At 37.1% G+C, this 16,759-nt stretch overlaps 1 protein-coding gene and 1 long non-coding RNA gene across 2 annotated transcripts in view; one reads left to right on the forward strand and one right to left on the reverse strand.

The window, feature by feature from the left end:
- Positions 1-8,703, reverse strand: part of LOC134799689 (uncharacterized) — a 34,148-nt gene extending 25,445 nt beyond the window's left edge. Inside the window, exon 1 of the long non-coding RNA XR_010145440.1 lies at positions 8,620-8,703. This is a non-coding gene — a long non-coding RNA (uncharacterized LOC134799689). The remainder of the gene's footprint in view (positions 1-8,619) is intronic.
- The window catches only part of LOC134806023 (homeotic protein ultrabithorax), a 210,180-nt gene that overhangs the window by 56,495 nt on the left and 136,926 nt on the right, over positions 1-16,759 (forward strand). The window lies entirely within an intron of this gene.

Below are 16,759 nucleotides of genomic sequence, written 5' to 3' on the forward strand. Positions count from 1 at the left end.
TACGAGATTGTCTGGATATCCTAGCGATAAATAATCCAAAATGACGGCAGTATGACTACACATCCCCAATATTTTCTTACCAAAGTGGTTTCCCTGAGAAAACCTTCGTATATTAATTCGGTTAGGGCCGGAGCCAATTTGTCTGATTGCTGCCGTCATTTTGTCAACTTACCTACGACTGTTTTTGCTTTACAATAAATTGTGACCCTATCTGCCGACCCCATCGATAAATATTTGCGCATGATCAATCCAATAAACTTACTGTGCGCAATTGAATTATTCTCCTTATTTATTTAAGACTCCTTGGATATTATCGCGACAACTGTATCTGAGGGTTCGTTTTGTTTTGCCGTTTACAATTTTTTGTACGTTCTGACTACCATAAGAAGTAGGGTTTTACGTAAGAATTATTCAACTTGAATATACGTAGGTCCATCTGCCGTGTAGGTACACATGGTCAAGTAATGGAACGGGCGTCTTTGTTGTATATCTATTCAATAAATTTATTTTTTTCCAAACTACAAGAACTACTGTTTTGCGAAGGTCTATTATGTTCAGCATTCAACAACATACGCAAGACTAATAATAATGTTTCTTTTCCATTTTGTCCTTTAGTAAAAATAGCGTGTTCTTTAAGTTTAGGTATATATGTCTGAGTATAAAAAAATAATTCTCGATAACATTTCGAAGTGTGTAAATAAAACAGAATAAGAAGCAACAAAGTAGCACCTTAAACCAATTGTTAATTAGAAAGGTTATGTATCCCACGACCCTACAGCCCGTTTCCGTTTACCGGTACACGCCTATTCCTGGTACCGGCAAATCTCAGAGAGGGGAAAAATCGGTAAATATCGGAAAGCAATCCGAGGTGATTCTATTAGATTGAGTTAAGTTGGCTTCACTTGCTTTGGGGTCTTTGGGGGCTAGCAAAATTGCCGATGCGATTTAGACCTGATTGATAATTTGTTGCAGTGGGTAAATTGTACCGCGTGGTGTTAAACAAACTGGGTATTTGAAAAGTTTACTAACATACTTATTATTACAACTTTAGGGCTTGTACCAGTATCAACTTTTACTACTTCAGAACTTAATATGCCAATATTATGACAATAAATTGAAAATATGTATTAAGGTAGCCATTACATACATACAAGTATTCATCTTGATAGAAAACTCCCAAAAAATTCAAAATATCTCCTATAAGTACTGATAACATAAATTTGACCAAATAAAACATATCTTTTTATTATGAATATAATTATATTACCTGCAAATACATACAGTCTTCTTCAGACTCAGATTAGATTGTAAACTAACGTGTTCTGTAAATATCTCTACCTCTGATCCGAGCCTTTTGTTTCGCCGACAATAAAGTGTTAAGTTATAATAGAGGGGTTTTCTTTAATTAGAAAGCTACAGTAAGGTAAATGTATCTGTTCGCGTGCTGCCGGCTCGGGTAGGGACAGTCCTACTGGCCCTATCAAGATCCCGCGGACTCTGATCCTCACTTTCTTAATTGGCACTTCTTGATTGCCCACAGTAAAAAGTTTGTGATTTGGTTCATTAAAAGTACCTAGTCTCAAAAGTGTGTAAACTATATGAAAAAGAATAGATAGTATAGAGGGGTCCTGTCATTGTAAATTTTGTAGTCACTGTAAATTTACTGCCATCTATCGAACTATATCAAACAACTTGTATCATAGGGCAAAAACGGTAAAGTTTAAGACTTTATGCTGGACCAATGCGAGACCGAAACAAGGCTTTAATAGTTTTTTTGTGACACATTATTTCATGCATGTAAATAATTACATATATATCTAATTTCACAGAATGGAAAACATTTAAAATGTATATTTTTATATCCTAATCTACTATTCGCCAATCATTAACTCTCTCAGCTCTGCCATTCGCACGAGGACGTAAATCCAACGCCATTCACAGTAGGTCGCCTCTACGGGTTAACTTCTATCGAGATAAGCCGTCACATTCGAGATATTTAAATCGATTTCACCCAATTTTCCGGGCCTCGGCAGTGAATTTATCCAGTGTCGTGGCTTGGGACCGGGCGCCATTGTTGTAATGTAATGAAGTACGCGCGGCTTTACAGGCTCGTTACACTGCTTCCGTCATCAGTTCGGAAATGAAGCGCTTTTGCTGTATCGTTACGCTTCCGTCATCGGTTTCGCTTCGGGAATTCATCGCTGAATTGCCGGGAACCGGGATGAGTGGTGTTCGGAATGCGGGATGCGTTCGTGTGAATTTGCTGAATGTCGCTTTGATGGTTAGCGCGGAGCCTGATTGGGTTGCTGATTTGATGATTTCGTTCATATGAACGCAAACTTTACAGCAGAATTCTTAATATAATGTTTTCTTAATTGCGCAGTTTATGATCATATTTATTACAAAGAAAGCCAATAATTCATATTTGATAGCATTAATTTAATTAACAATTAACGATCTAGTCCAGATCCTTACACATGGATTTTACAATTGGAACGAGTATAATATTGGATTTGATACTAATAAAAGATTTAAGTACAAGAAAGTAGTTTAATTACAATTTACAAGCGATTTTTCATTGTAAAGAATTGATCAAAATACGTGTATTAAATCTACCCCTTCAGTAAACTGCAGGCGTTATGCAATTAACAGAAGCAATTAAATAGTGTCGCACCCGACCCTTAGGTATTCTTTCATTAAAGGAGTTTTGCTTATTCCAAGCGGTGTTGTTCCCATTTAAAACATTCCCTACAATGTTTACATAGATCAGATACGTCTAACAAAAGCTCTGTAGTTAAGAGAGATATTGAGGCGGCAGCTTGGCTTTATGTAAAGGAAATGAATTTACTCGATTTAGGGCGTTTTAAGTCACGGAAAATGAAGATTTTATAAAGAAATTGGGTAGATTTAGGATCATTTTCGTTAGCCAAGGTTAAAGTTGCTTGTCAATTAAGCTATATTAGAATTTAGATGACTATACCCAGTTTCGAATCCTTAATTATGTATACTCAAAAACGTCGATATAGGTCTCCATATAATTGTAAAATACATTCGATTAAATTTTTGAAAAATTATTTACCTATACTGTCATCCATTAGGTAAGTACGATACTTATCTTGATTCTTTAACTTTTATTGAACCTTATAGTATATAAAAATACTTGAATCGTTCTAAATATTCGTATAAATGTAGGTTGAAATGAAATCCATTTCCCATACCGAATACCTAGCAAAGGTCCGCCAGATTGGATCCGCAGGCTGAACACGCAAAGCAATATTTCCACCGAGTCAGTATAAATTCCCGAATTCCAACCCCAATTTAGGAGTGCATTATTTTCGCTTTCACAGACATCCGATACAATTAAAATCTTCTTTAATTAAGGGACGGCCATGAATCATTCGCACGTGGCGCACCGAGTTTTCCACTTGTATACACCCGCCTTAACGCTGAAGAGTTTATTCGATTAATTCTACAATACAAAAACAACTCTAATACTCTCAAATCAGGGATCATTTTAGGTTTGCTCCACCATGTCGTTAAGGCACAGTTCCCCGTACTTTTCGGGTATCTCTTTTCACTTTATTGCAGTGTCTCCGTTATTTACTCGTACGTGAGGGATGCTCGTAATAAATAGGTGCGCACAAACATATTTGACACTTACAAATACCTCCCAAATTGGTTTCCTCCGTGTCCTCTCCTTTATTATATGCTTTATTTACTTATTGCTTCCGGGTGGTGGCGATTGGCAGCATTATTAGGATAGAATAAATCAAACAATTTTGTGTTACGGGAATTAACTATCTGAGCGAGTTCGTTGATTGGGTCTAATCTGTGTTAGTGTTAAATTTTCGTACCTATTATAACCCACTAAACCAATCAGTCATTTCCTTTATTATTCGTTGGCGTGTGTAATTCCCAATGAAAAATACCTTAGCGAGTTAAAATTAGAGCACGAAAAGTCCTGTTCGCATTACTCAGCGGAACAAACGGTACGGCAGGAAATATTTGGGCCGGTCGAAAAATCACGCGACGAACGGGACGGCGTAGAAAATATTCGCTTTGGTCGAAAAAAGTAGATCATCGACAAACGAGGTGCGAGTGGCAATTTCGCCCATCCGGGGTTCCGCCGGGAGTTATAATTCAAGTGACAAATATCGAATGCCGTATTTCATATTTGTGCTATCTCGGCGCTCGCGTCGCCATCTGTGCTCGCTCGCCATTGGTTTTCCATCAGGCCGCGTGATCTATTTTTGTTGGTAATAAAACAATGTTTTTCCTCCGGGAAATGTTTTATAAGTATTTGAGGGTTGGTACGTGACGTGTTATTTTTAGGGCGCCGGATGCGGTAGGGCGTTTTGGTAAATCTGTAAAAAATGTCCCCCTTAACTACATTAATGTGTGTTGCCCACTCACATGTTTCGTTGCAAGGAGGGTTTATGTTTCGATGAGTGGTTACTTATTATTGTATGATTTTCATTACCTTGTAACTTCTAATACCTTAGATTGTTATAATGTTCCGCAGTGATATTGTTATTCAGTCATCAATGAACACGCAATACAACCTTCATTGCTTATATCCGTCCTGGACATAATTAACCGGGGACCATTTGTAGTTAATACTTTTAATGTAATGTATCGAAAATAGTGCATTATCGAGATCGAAAATTTCACGTGTTCATAATAATTTTAAACTCGTAAAGCCCGGACAATAATTCACTGGGAGCATTTGCGGAAAATGCATTTTATTGTTAAAACGTGAACTTTATTTACCGTCGACAGCCGCGGTGGGGGTGGGGGGAGGGGTGATTTGCAGTGCCGGCGCATCGAACCACCCTTTGGCACGGATTATTTATACTAAAGATAATTTATCCGGTTCATTATTGGAAATTGCAACATTTGCGAATTTCGCGGACTATCATTTGCAGTTCATTAAAAATAACGGACAACCGCAATATATCCTGGTCTGCTCGTAATGTGTGTGCCACGTTTGAATTGCGATTTAACATACCCATTTTCATTAATATTTTTACATTTATTATAAATAAGCTGTTCAGCTTTCCCCTATAGGTCAATTATAAACTGTAGGTAATAGGTGTCACATACCAAAGAACAAGTGACGAAGGCCTCCAGTGTCCAGGGCTGAAATTAAACCAACATACTCTGCATTCGCGGCAGATGCCTAGACCACTCGGCCACCCGGGCGACCCTATAAATATCTAAAACCATCAATTAACTTTAGGTTTATACGAGTATTAAACAACAACACAAGAACTTAAGGGGCCCACTGATTAACAGTCCGCCGGACGGTATCGGCCTGTCAGTTAGAACAAAATTTTGACAGTTCCGAACAACTGACAGGCCGATACCGTCCGGCGGACTGTTAATCAGTGGGCCCCTTTTTTAAAAAAACTGTTTATACATAGGTATGCTCGAAAGTATTAATTTATGACCCATTTCGTATCTTGTCACAGTGACAATCAATATGAAAGTCGCTAGAGACCTCATACTATTGTCACTTGTCACTGTGACAAGGTACAAAATGGGTCATAAATTGAAACTTTCGACTGTAGGTACTATAAGACCAGTCTTACCCATAAACAAATAATAATAAAGCGTTTATTCTTAAGCTTACTTACATCTAAATACATTACATTCTTCTGCCAAACCACAGAGCGGTTTGTTGGCAGACGAGGCTCCTATTATAATTAGTTTATGTAAGTATTAGGTAGTTTATTTATATGTAACTTAAACTTATCTACTTAACCCTTTACCGCATGCGTAGCCCTATATGGCATTTATAATTTAATGCTGGAGCTCTAAAGATTTATCTAAATAAGCCCTTAACTTCAGAACTTAATAAAGCTCAACAATGACTAGTTAAATATCTCATTAATCTATCCGTGACCACTTCACTATCGCATTAAGCACATGATTGAGCTAAGTTTTACGGCTACTTTGTAGCTCACTATAAATATTGGTTAGGAACAAATCAGATTATACGACCAATTTAAAACAAGCACTTAGTAGTTAATAACTTGGCGAAATTTACAGACATTTCTTTATCGCGGCGTTAGAGCCCTGCCCACGATAGCCATCGGTAGGCCGCTCGCACCCGGCTCTGTTAGGCCCCGGACTTCCAAATCTATTTTAGTGTATGGAATACTTGTAGCTTCAATATATAGTTCTGCACCTTTATAACAAAAGTTCTATTGAGTGGCAGGCAGAATTAGATCATAACTTAACAAAAGTATCGATTAAGTACTTCTCTGTTTCCGCTACCCAAAGGTTGTCTGGAAGAGATCGCTCTTTAGCGATAAGACCGCCTGTTGTCTGCCTCTACATTTAATCAATTGTACTTTTCTTTTGTATCTTTTTACTGAGGTGTGCCAATAAAGAGTATTCTAAAAGTATCGCGGGCCTGTGAAGCCTGAAATGTACCAACACGGTAGCTTTTAACTTACCAACAAACTTCCGTGAGCACTTTTCACGTGCGTAACCGGTTTTTATTAATTTAATAATGTACGATAGAGTTTAAACATGCCCGCGGACATCACACAGATTTGCTGCGCATATTCGCACGGTCAAACGTTGCGCGAATAATTCGCGCGATTTGCCTACACTACAGCGTTATCATCGCGCGTTTCGCACCACCACGTGTGTGCTACGCCTAACACCTAGCATGCGTCAAGCGATACCCATCGAGGCGGGCCGCTACCAACGATCTCGACGCCTCGACACCATTACACGCTATTTAATTGCGCATGCAATTTATAACTAGCATCTATTTGAGCTTCAATTGTAACAAAAAATGTTACATTTTTTCAGTGTTAATTAATACAGTTTTTCCAGCTGTTGATTAATCATCTTTTGGACAGAATCCAAACTATATATTAGCTTTTAAGACGTATGTATTTGTTTTTATTACCTAAAGCATGACTTATCTCGTATTGCTTATTTATATATTACCTTGAAAATCAGCTCCGACGTTTCAAAAGCGCCATACCTTCGTGGTTCCTGAGAAAAACTAGCTAAATTTTACATCAACATCTTCTAGCTCCGTCAGGGGTGATTTTCAGGCTTTTTATACGCTATGGTGACAGAACACTCCATTTTACGCCCGACACACTTTTTTAACGATCAGCTATACGTCTGTATGAAACAAACCTACATATATCTCGCACATCGAACAGTATCGCGAGTATCGATTTTGTATCCGCCGCTGTCTATGTGTCTACGTGCTGTACGTGTCTCTGATTTACTGCTGCATTTGAGATGCTTCCAATTGGTTATCTTATATTTACTATCGTAGCAATACAAATTCCACACATTATAAATACATAGGTACATAGGTATACTGACGTTTTTAGAGGAAGCATTATGACTAATGAGTTTTGAAAAGTGAGTGGGGTACCTACCTATTTCAAAACTCAAAAATATTTACCTAACGAGAAAGTAATAGAAAAATAAGAAAGTATAGTAAGTACACAAAAAGTATAGAGAATAGAGAGCTGTAGGTAATATACCTTAATTCCTTAAGTAAAGAAGGACACCAAACTTACATAATTTTCATACTAATACCTAAAATAAATATTCTTTCTTGATACTCGTAGAAAACAAAGAAACAAAATATAAACAAAGACATCTTAATTACGTTCTATATGACCACCCAGGGATAAACTTCAGCCGAAGCCCGCTACCTACTTAATTGTAAATTAGCCGGCAACGCCAACTAAAAAACGCAAATAGAACCTTTTCCCGTTCAACCGATCTACACCGGTTCGTTTTTCACGCTGAAAAGCCAATTTGGAATGAATCAGAGCATCTGTGCTAATTTACTCGTATGTTTTATATAGAACCCTATTGCAAAGGAATAAAGAATAGAGATTATTGTTGACTACGAATGGGCAGTCTAATGCGTCGGTCGCACCGTAAATATCGCCGAGCGCCGAATGCCGAAATATCGAAAGCCGAATATCGACAATATCGACATTAGTTGGATACGGCTAATACGCGCGGGTCGTCGGGTAAATTATCGCGCGTACATTTAGCCGCTGGATGTTTAATCTGCCGCGTTCGCTTCAGGCGATGTTTCCAATCTATGGATTATAACTATTCGACGTGTTTTGTTATATTTGATTACCCTATTGGGTATAAGCTTGTGTTAAGTTTAAATTAAAACAGATATATCGATAGATATCGATGGCGCACTAATTCAGTATGGCTTCCATATTGTTACTATTTTTATGTGAATAAAAATTTAAATAAATAAGTATCTAATGTTCTATTCTATTTATTCCAGGTATGCATTTAAGTATGGACCGACCAATTTTTTCATCCATAAACGTAAGTCACATAGATGTTATCAAAGCCCTTTTATGCAATAACGGGGGCAATGAATCAAACTAGATATCTAAGTAAAACGCAATTTGAAGTATGACCGCCTCTTAAGACGCCCCCCGAAAGCTTAGGAGGGTAGGGGCTCTTATCGGCGAGCTGCAGGCTCTCCCACTTACCTGAGATCTTTAATATTAAATATACTACAGTTAGTGCCCTCTTAAATGTAGCGATGCTTTATTGCCGGGAGTTAATTAAGATTAAATTTTTATGAATTGCGTTTACCTTTTGTTTGATGAACTCTGCTTTTAGAACTTTTATTAATAGCGCTTGTGGGCTTATCTCTTCCAACTGGCATCAAAAACTGCATCTGAAATGCAAATAAATATTACTATTGAAAACTTTAAACATTCTTGACTTATTAAACAATTTAACAATTTTCTGGCTAATTCCAGACCTTTTCAAAACGATTTTAGAACGTCAGCCTTTGCACGCAACCTCTGATTTTGAATTTGCAATTCTTTATTCAAACTCTAAGGTCCTTATAAAATGTAAAGGCGGGGGTACCCGGGGTACACGCAACGTCCGTGTACCCCCACATCCGCATGCCGGCATGCAACGGCTCACCACGGGGAATGAAGACGTTAAATAATTTAATCGGATGCCCAGATGGTTTATGCACGCATGCCTCCAGCCGGGTAACTTGTTCTACTAACTAACTTCTAGCTCTTTGTCATTTAAATTCTGTTGCTAGAATAAACGAGAAATTAACCCGTCCGAAGCTTATCAAGTGAGTATTCTTAATTCATCTTCAGTAATTAAAAGACTGGCACAAGAAAGAAATGAGTGGCGATTACTCCACCGACAAGAGCAAAGCTCTTAAGTTATGATGATGATGATCTTCAGTAATCACACATCAAAAGTTAAACCTAGTGAAACCTAAGTGAATCTGATCTCTAGCGCGTCTTTTTTATTAAAATTTATATAAAAGTATGTATAAGGTAGGTATGTAATTATTATAAAATGTTTCTAGATACAAGTGGACAATTTCTTAGGAATCCAGCTAAATGCGTAATGTCTGATCTCATGCGTTATAGAGTAGAATATCACATTATATTGTACATATGTATAAATAACAACAACATACTTTATTTGCACACGTTTGAACATGACGTTTGAAATAAAGACACGAAAGCTTTAATAACGTACCTAATGCCTGCGCAAACCGGCGGAGCGCAGCGCAGATCACTTTAAAATTATCAATGTATTTTCTTCCCTATTTCAATTACCTAATATACCAGGTATAAATTTAAATGCTTTGAGACCGACCTCGGAGCATCACGGAGGATTGTTACTCCTTGGCATCGAGGAGCACGTTAGAGGATACCGCGGTGGTAGGCGCCGGCATGCCGCGGCATCCCCCGGCATGCGCCGAGGCCTCCCGAGTGCGCCGGAGTAGCGCCGGGACGACGGGGGAGAACTCGTGCACACTAGTCACTAATCCCTTGTGATAGAGCACACGCGGCGGCATGCCGCGGCATCCCCCGGCCTGCGCCGAAGTGCTCCCTGGTGCGCCAGCCGCCAGCGCTCGGGCTGGCGGGCGCTCGCGGTATCGCGGGGGATTTTAGTTTTACCTCGCCGGTGTGCGCTGCGCGGCGTAAATCTTCCTCGGTGATCTGCGCTGCGCTCCGCCGGTTTGCGCTGGCCTTAAAGGAAATAAATCACATACCTACATAATCGAACCCAAATTAAGTATCAAAAAATGAAAGAAATACAATGCAAAATTATTTGGTCCTGACTAACTATATAATATTGGTAGTTCAAGTACCTAATCCTACATAAATGGGTAGAAAGAAACCTGATCCACCTTCCGTCAAAGCACCGCTGGTGGTTCTAAGTTCCTTGAAGTTAAAATGTAAATACAATACTTGTCACAGGACATGACTTTTGACCCTGCCAGGCCCTAAGTTATAATAATGTAGGTACTGTAAGTTTACAATGGGCTATGTACAGTCAGCAGCAGAAGTTGCTAAGCGGGCCAGGTGTTCAAAATGATCTTGACGCGACTTTATTGTTAAGAGAATAAGAGCGTGTCAAGGTAATTTTGAACTAATTGAACACCTCGCCCGCTTAGCAACTTCTGCTGCTGACTGTACAGCGTTTCGCAACGTAGGGTCGCCATAAACAAAGCAATGCGGTGACGTGGGCGTTGTGACGTACGGCCGCTATGCTGTTTTCTAATGACAGTGTTTTATAATTTGAATTTTATATTTAAATTATTATTTATCTTATTACAAAATGTAGTAACACGCTAACGTCTTTCCCATCACTATTTTCATTTGATTCGATCGACCAAAACAAATATGTAGTATGTAAATACAAGCCGTGGTTGACTTTGATTCCATATATCAAGATGTTGGGAGACAATTAAGTGACTTTAGGCGTATAATATATAATCGTATATTAATAGTAAATAGCGTTTCATATAGGTACTAATTAATTTTATTGCTCAATTACAAAACTATAAAAATGGCTGACGTGCTATATGTATAGTCGGTTATACCTAATACATATATTTAATTACATAATCTTTTAAAATAACTTGAAAGATAGCTAAGCGACTGTCACTTAACACTTCACGTTCAACTAAAAGCGCCTATAGCTATAAATTCTAACTACGTCACGTAGTTACTCCTCCAATATGCAATAAATATACCACATTAATTCGCCAAGACAATAACTACCATCCATTAGTCAAATTAGGCAAGTTTTGCCCTAAGTTGGTATTTGTCATGTCACATGTTGGGGCCGCGGGTAAGTCTTGCGGTGCACAACTGTCTAAGAGTACGCATTCATATTAATTTGGATGATTTGACACGCGGTAATCTTAATACAAAGTTATGCAGAGGTAATTAACTTACAGGGTGCCAATGTATTTAATTTAATCAGTTGATATAAGTACAAAGTAAATTGAAAATTAAATATAGGATATGAATGTGGAGGTGCCTGTACTTATATGTTTGTGTAATTTACATTTAAGTGAATAATTTGAATAAAATATTTGTCGCACTTATTAAATGTTTAGGTAGGGTAGGTAGTGTTTTATCTATAAAATGTTATTTTTGTATGATGTTTAATTCCATCATAGTGTATACTGTATGAGATTAGGGTTTGCAATCCGGATCCGATATGTATGAAATTATCAGGATCTGGATCCGGATCCGCGGATCTGCCCATACATTTCAGATCCGTCGCGTGCAAACCCTATATGAGATGACCAGGTATGTGATTTCATTATTGTCTAAAAAAAAAGATTTGTAATTTAAACTTCAGCCGCTTAAAACATAAACTAAAGAGCTTTCTGTTATCAAATATCACATATCTTTATGTGAAGATATCTGTAGTATTTATCTTACTTATACCCTAACGTTAGTATTCCATTTATTATGATTACAAAGAAGACTGAAGATATTTTTTAATATTATGTGTGTCCGTTATATACCTACGTGGAAACATAATATACAACATGGGTGTATTCGATAGTTACATATACAAACACAGGGAGCTAACACGTGACCGCGACAGATGTATGGCTCTCCGATGTATTGCTAATGAAGTTTTACCGCATAGACACGGACTGATATTGATTGCGCTGCGCTATTGTAAATTGTGGGTATCAGTTTCAGACGACCCAATAGTGTGCGTACACTTACACATAAGTACAATTTACAATCATCTTTTCAGTAACGACAATACAAACACGATGGGGCGGAAACCAAATCGGTGGTTTGTGGATCCATCAACTAAGAAGGTTTTTTTTTTAATTTAAAGATTAATTTGCGTGATTTAATATTGAATAATATGTAAGCAACCTATACGTATACCTAATGAGTCTTTTCAATAATGACACTAAAAAAATGATACATGAACTGGAAACCAATTTTTTACCAACTTTAAATTACTTATGGTTTCAGTTAACGTTTTGTGTTTAAAATTTAACTTTTTAAATTTAATACTGAATATATAAAATATCCACCATCTGTAATGATTTATATATCAACACGTGCATTTAAAAATAAACATACGAATAGATACTTTAAAACACGAGCACGCTTCCTTTGAACATCAAAGGGATGGAAATAACTGTCCTCACTCGACTAGACAACTCAATTCGCAACGTTAACAAGTGCCATTAAATTTTTTAACACATTTATTATACATCAATAAACAAAACCTTCGTATTGTACGCCCGCGGGGGAGTGAGGGAGCAACCGACCACCCTGCAAAATTATGTACGACGAACTGGGACTAATATATCAAGGGGAGGACGTGGCAGACTAAGGAGAGAGTATTATGGGGTGGGCCGGTGGAATACTTAAGAACCCTGGTGACACCCCATTAAAACACACGTCCTGCATTTTTGGCCAGACGTTTTCATTTGCAAACGTACTGGAATTGGATTTGGAATCCGAGGGTTTAAATTTATAAAATTGTTGCCGCGTTTCTTTTTGCATTTTTATGCGTCCCCAAGTTGATTATATTTAATTAGGAGATATGAAAATAAGCGGTGACCCCAGAGGTATTTATTTTTGTTGTAGCTTAATTAACTAAGAAAATAAAACCTTGTTACCTTTTTATTTTATTGCTCTTGAGTGTACTCGTCTGCTTCATTATTTATATTTTAACGTTAAGAAAAATAATTGTGAAAGAGTATACGATTCCCGAGCAGAGAAGGGCCATAAACATTTCAGCGCAGTGTCGCTGCGATGCAACCTAAACGATTGCAGCGGACCGATATTACATCGGAACGAGGCGCGAACGCCGCGGCACGCATCCGGAATCATAATTCCAAAATAACTTCCAACATGCCCCCTCTCCCTGAGTTCCCGCACGTTTTTTGGATAAACTGGAATCCCCGTTAATTCCCAAGATAGACATAAATTGGAATTGGATCCATCTATCCTGCGCGGTACGAACAAAAATAAGTTAGCGGGCCCGTGTACCGGCGGATTTATGTGGGCGAAAACAAAGCGCCGCACATATTGCCTACAAAGGTTTTTGTACTACAATTTTGTAGGTGATATCTTAGTGCCCGATTATGACCAAATATAATAAAACATAAATATTAAAAAAATAGACATACATAATCGTAAATAAATTAAGGACTTCATACGGAACTTTTATTGAATTTACGATATGATTAACTTGTTTAATATTTTTCGACCGTAAATAAATTAAGATTAGAATTAGATTTATTTTGGGCTCGATGTTTGAGGCATGTGGTTTATTTCCTTTAGATATATTATTATGATAGCTTTGTTGATAGTCAAACGTGTGAATAAATAAATTAAGAAGAAAATAATAAAACTCTAATTGAATTTACGATATAATTAACTTTTTTTAACTTATCAAGGTAACGCTTTATACACTTTATGGTTACACCTACCTACTTGAAACTGCATTCTGTTATCGGAGAATCAGTTCCTTTCTTGTAAAAAACATGTAAACACAATTAACTTTGCCAAAACAAGCTTTAAAACCAAATAACCTAATTAGAGTCAATAAAATGTATCTGGCAGCTCATAAAACTACAATATAAACAAAACGTAACCGTTTAAAAAATCGTTCATAAAAAGGTTGACCCTAAGTTTACGAGCGTTTTCGCTTAACAAGTCATAAAGCCAGTCATAAAGGACGTAAACCCGGCTCCATTCACGACCGTCTACTATGTTTACTTACCGTTCTAAATGCTAATACGGCCCACCGTGAGTAACATGCGGTTTTAAGCCTTATGTAATCAGCGAATTTGGCAAAATATATCGATTTTTGTTAGACACTTTGACAGTTTCGGAATGCGTAGATACTTAGGTAAGTGTTTGGTGTTATGACAATCATTATATTATGATAATCAATGTTGATTAAACATTTAATATTCTATCTTATAGGTTCATTTACATTAATACAACCTGTAAGTAGCTACTTACATCTAAAATAATAAAAAAAGCAACTTAATATGTTTGGCTGTAGGTACAGGACGGATTACGTGGTCTAAAAAGCTTAAGCCTTTTAAATTGTATTTTTGTAAAAGCAACCTAGCCACGTAGACAATAAAATTCATTTTTTCTCAACACCGAAAGCGATAGATACACGGTTCAGTAAAGAAGCGGCCTATTTGGTTATTCGTTGGATGACGTTATACAGACATTCTCAAATACAGGGTGTTTTATTTCACCTTTGACACTTTAATCCATTTTGCTCCTTCCTATCTTTCCCAAGAGACAGGGGAAGAATTTTTTCGGCATAATTATTATTTTGAATTTAAAATTACTTCCTTATTTATCGCGCCCAGACTCCCTTAAGGACAATGGTCCAAATAAATAATTTCCTGTGACAGTTTACTTGGTAATAATTTAAAATTGCGATACAGGTGTAAGCGAGACGGGTGATTAAGATAATTGCCAGCATTAGGTAGCTTTTACTGACAAGTACTTAGTGCAGTAAATTATGTGGCTGTCATTTTAATGCATAAATTTCGTAGATAATGTTAGGTCTCTGAATGTGTGTCAGGCGCCACCGGTTGTGTAGATACGATAAATATTCATTTGCGGTTTATAATTTACGGATTTTGTTAAATTCACATGAAGAACTAAAAAATTAGTTTCTTTATTCGTCGTGTAGGGTGTACTTCTAGCTTACCTACGTAATTCAATAAATAAAACATATAAATGCAATACACACCTAATGGGTGAAACACAATAGCAATTAAACGTAATTAAATTAAATGTAGTCGTGTTAAACGTATAAGTTTGGCGAACCTAATTCAAGTTTAAAATGTACTATACTTTTCTGAAAAAAAAATACGCAAGAAAATTTCATTTTTTTTACATTTATCCCGTTTTTTTCTTACAATGGAATCAAAATGGCGTATTTGCGCAATAAGAATTATATTTTTTCTAACTCCCACAAAACTTATACGTTAGCCTACTGAAAGTTAACCCATAAGTGACAGTGACGGCGGCCGAGGTCGGCCTAGCGATTCTTTTTATGGGCAACTAAGAAAATTGGCTCATTAATCTTGAAGATAAATGTCCAGTATTCGGGCATCTTATCAGGGCAGGGAATGAAAGTGTGCCTTACTATTAACGGTGCACGATAATGTTATCGATCGGCTATGTTCCATTTTACAAGGGTTTGATAATGGCGTCGTTTTAATACGAGTAAACTTAAATAGGTACCTACATTTAGAATTCATCTGGATTTTTTTCATACACAGGAATAATTTTACTGCAATAATTTTAACTTTCTAAGAAAGATTATATCGGTAAAGAATATAGAACAAAGTGAAACGTTCAAACTTTTTTGATACAGTTGGAGCTCATACCGTCACGTGAAATTTTTTCACTCCGCGAGGTCAAGCCAAAATTTCACCTGATATTTAAAAAATATATATACCCGTAGGTATATATTTACCAACTATTGATAATTTTTGTACAGAGTTACCTACTACTATGTGACTATTATTAAACTGTGTACCTACCTTATCTGGCTAAACAACTAAACTAAAAATTCAACATATTGTTGATAAAACCGATTTCTAATTAACAAACCTAGGTACTTATATCATTGTTCTACATTCAAGTCTAACCATAGCATTGTTACCAGAAATGGCGTAACTATACAATTTATAAAAAAACCTAAGAAAACAATTGCACATCGCAGAAAAGGGAAGTCAGTATCACTGGCAAAGAATTAAGTTCAAAGTTCGCCACATAAATCCGAGGCTACGAGTTAACTAAAGCCGGGCTGAACAAACTTACCCAACTATTGTATAGGCACGCTTCTTTAACTATTCTTATTTTATATTTTATCTTTAGGAATTAACCTTTATAAAATACATTTAGGACGGTGTGCTTTGATACGTTACTATATTGTTCATGGGTTCACCGACCTATAAATTCATGTGTATGTGTAAGTATTATTCAAGAAAGGGTATAAACTAGAGCGCGCTTGACGGACGACCCAGCTCAATCGATGTCGCAACGACAAGCATAAAGCACTCGGACAAAACGTCTCCATTGCAGAACCAAACTCTCCCGCTCCCACACATCAACTACGACACACGCGTGAAAAGAACAACAAGCAGTAATTGTATGCAGTGAAGTATGTGGCAGGGATGCCTGTTAACGTCTTAAAGGTTCGCCGAAGCGAGGCGTCCGCATTTTTAAAGTGTTAACTAATAACGAAAACGTCACGAACGATGAGAAAACGACATTCGTTTAACCTTAATATAATCGGAATAACCAGATATAAAGTGTGGTAATTCTTCTAAGGAAATTTTTGATCATAATTTCAGTAGTTGATACGGAATTTATTCGGTTGGGGAAGTAGGAATGAGAAGTGGGCTAGTGAGGCGATAAATCGTGTC

The sequence above is a fragment of the Cydia splendana genome, chromosome 2 (assembly GCF_910591565.1).
Source record: "Cydia splendana chromosome 2, ilCydSple1.2, whole genome shotgun sequence".
NCBI lineage: Eukaryota > Metazoa > Arthropoda > Insecta > Lepidoptera > Tortricidae > Cydia > Cydia splendana.